We start from the raw sequence: 3,141 nt of genomic DNA, 5'->3' as shown, positions 1-3,141 counted from the left end.
AGCTTTCACTGCAGCACTGAGACACTGAGCAGCTTCTGTCTGAGCTTTCACTGCAGCACTGAGACAGAGAGCAGCTTCTGTCTGAGCTTTCACTGCAGCACTGAGACATAGAGCAGCTTCTGTCTGAGCTTTCACTGCAGCACTGGGACAGAGAGCAGCTTCTGTCTGAACTTTCACTGCAGCTTTGAGACAGAGAGCAGCTTCTGTCTGAGCTTTCACTGCAGCATTGAGACAGAGAGCAGCTTCTGTCTGAGCTTTCAATGCAGCACTGAGACAGAGAGCAGCTTCTGTCTGAGCTTTCACTGCAGCACTGAGACAGATAGCAGCTTTTTTCTGAGCTTTCACTGCAGCACTGAGATAGAGAGCAGCTTCTGTCTGAGCTTTCACTGCAGCACTGAGACAGAGAGCAGCTTCTGTCTGAGCTTTCACTGCAGCACTGAGACAGAGAGCAGCTTCTGTCTGAGCTTTCACTGCAGCACTGAGACAGAGAGCAGCTTCTGTCTGAGCTTTCACTGCAGCATTGAGACAGAGAGCAGCTTCTGTCTGAGCTTTCACTGCAGCACTGAGACAGAGAGCAGCTTCTGTCTGAGCTTTCACTGCAGCATTGAGACAGAGAGCAGCTTCTGGCTGAGCTTTCACTGCAGCACTGAGACAGATAGCAGCTTCTGTCTGAGATTTCACTGCAGCACTGAGACAGAGAGCAGCTTCTGTCTGAGCTTTCACTGCAGCATTGAGACAGAGAGCAGCTTCTGTCTGAGCTTTCACTGCAGCACTGAGACAGAGAGCAGCTTCTGTCTGAGCTTTCACTGCAGCATTGAGACAGAGAGCAGCTTCTGTCTGAGCTTTCACTGCAGCACTGAGACAGAGAGCAGCGTCTGTCTGAGCTTTCACTGCAGCACTGAGACAGAGAGCAGCTTCTGTCTGAGCTTTCACTGCAGCACTGAGACAGAGAGCAGCTTCTGTCTGAGCTTTCACTGCAGCACTGAGACAGAGAGCAGCTTCTGTCTGAGCTTTCACTGCAGCACTGAGACAGAGAGCAGCTTCTGTCTGAGCTTTCACTGCAGCACTGAGACAGAGAGCAGCTTCTGTCTGAGCTTTCACTGCAGCACTGAGACAGAGAGCAGCTTCTGTCTGAGCTTTCACTGCAGCACTGAGACAGAGAGCAGCTTCTGTCTGAGCTTTCACTGCAGCACTGAGACACTGAGCAGCTTCTGTCTGAGCTGTCACTGCAGCACTGAGACAGAGAGCAGCTTCTGTCTGAGCTTTCACTGCAGCATTGAGACAGAGAGCAGCTTCTGTCTGAGCTTTCACTGCAGCACTGAGACACTGAGCAGCTTCTGTCTGAGCTGTCACTGCAGCACTGAGACAGAGAGCAGCTTCTGTCTGAGCTTTCACTGCAGCATTGAGACAGAGAGCAGCTTCTGTCTGAGCTTTCACTGCAGCACTGCGACAGAGAGCAGCTTCTGTCTGAGCTTTCACTGCAGCATTGAGACAGAGAGCAGCTTCTGTCTGAGCTTTCACTGCAGCACTGAGACAGAGAGCAGCTTCTGTCTGAGCTTTCACTGCAGCACTGAGACAGAGAGCAGCTTCTGTCTGAGCTTTCACTGCAGCACTGTGACAGAGAGCAGCTTCTGTCTGAGCTTTCACTGCAGCACTGAGACAGAGAGCAGCTTCTGTCTGAGCTTTCACTGCAGCATTGAGACAGAGAGCAGCTTCTGTCTGAGCTTTCACTGCAGCACTGAGACAGAGAGCAGCTTCTGTCTGAGCTTTCACTGCAGCATTGAGACAGAGAGCAGCTTCTGTCTGAGCTTTCACTGCAGCACTGAGACAGAGAGCAGCGTCTGTCTGAGCTTTCACTGCAGCACTGAGACAGAGAGCAGCTTCTGTCTGAGCTTTCACTGCAGCACTGAGACAGAGAGCAGCTTCTGTCTGAGCTTTCACTGCAGCACTGAGACAGAGAGCAGCTTCTGTCTGAGCTTTCACTGCAGCACTGAGACAGAGAGCAGCTTCTGTCTGAGCTTTCACTGCAGCACTGAGACAGAGAGCAGCTTCTGTCTGAGCTTTCACTGCAGCACTGAGACACTGAGCAGCTTCTGTCTGAGCTGTCACTGCAGCATTGAGACAAAGAGCAGCTTCTGTCTGAGCTTTCACTGCAGCACTGAGACAGAGAGCAGCTTCTGTCTGAGCTTTCACTGCAGCACTGAGACAGAGAGCAGCTTCTGTCTGAGCTTTCACTGCAGCACTGAGACAGAGAGCAGCTTCTGTCTGAGCTTTCACTGCAGCACTGAGACAGAGAGCAGCTTCTGTCTGAGCTTTCACTGCAGCACTGAGACAGAGAGCAGCTTCTGTCTGAGCTTTCACTGCAGCATTGAGACAGAGAGCAGCTTCTGTCTGAGCTTTCACTGCAGCACTGCGACAGAGAGCAGCTTCTGTCTGAGCTTTCACTGCAGCATTCAGACAGAGAGCAGCTTCTGTCTGAGCTTTCACTGCAGCACTGAGACAGAGAGCAGCTTCTGTCTGAGCTTTCACTGCAGCACTGAGACAGAGAGCAGCTTCTGTCTGAGCTTTCACTGCAGCACTGTGACAGAGAGCAGCTTCTGTCTGAGCTTTCACTGCAGCACCGAGACAGAGAGCAGCTTCTGTCTGAGCTTTCACTGCAGCACTGAGACAGTGAGCAGCTTCTGTCTGAGCTTTCACTGCAGCACTGAGACAGAGAGCAGCTTCTGTCTGAGCTTTCACTGCAGCATTGAGACAGAGAGCAGCTTCTGTCTGAGTTTTCACTGCAGCACTGAGACAGAGAGCAGCTTCTGTCTGAGCTTTCACTGCAGCACTGAGACAGAGAGCAGCTTCTGTCTGAGCTTTCAATGCAGCACTGAGACAGAGAGCAGCTTCTGTCTGAGCTTTCACTGCAGCACTGAGACAGAGAGCAGCTTCTGTCTGAGCTTTCACTGCAGCACTGAGACAGAGAGCAGCTTCTGTCTGAGCTTTCACTGCAGCACTGAGACAGAGAGCAGCTTCTGCCTGAGCTTTCACTGCAGCACTGAGACAGAGAGCAGCTTCTGTCTGAGCTTTCACTGCAGCACTGAGACAGAGAGCAGCTTCTGTCTGAGCTTTCACTGCAGCACTGGGACAGAGAGCAGC

Source organism: Scyliorhinus torazame, chromosome 23 (genome assembly GCF_047496885.1).
Source record: "Scyliorhinus torazame isolate Kashiwa2021f chromosome 23, sScyTor2.1, whole genome shotgun sequence".
In the NCBI taxonomy this organism is placed as follows: domain Eukaryota; kingdom Metazoa; phylum Chordata; class Chondrichthyes; order Carcharhiniformes; family Scyliorhinidae; genus Scyliorhinus; species Scyliorhinus torazame.
The sequence above is the reverse complement of the archived record's forward strand: the minus strand, read 5'-3'. Positions refer to the sequence as shown.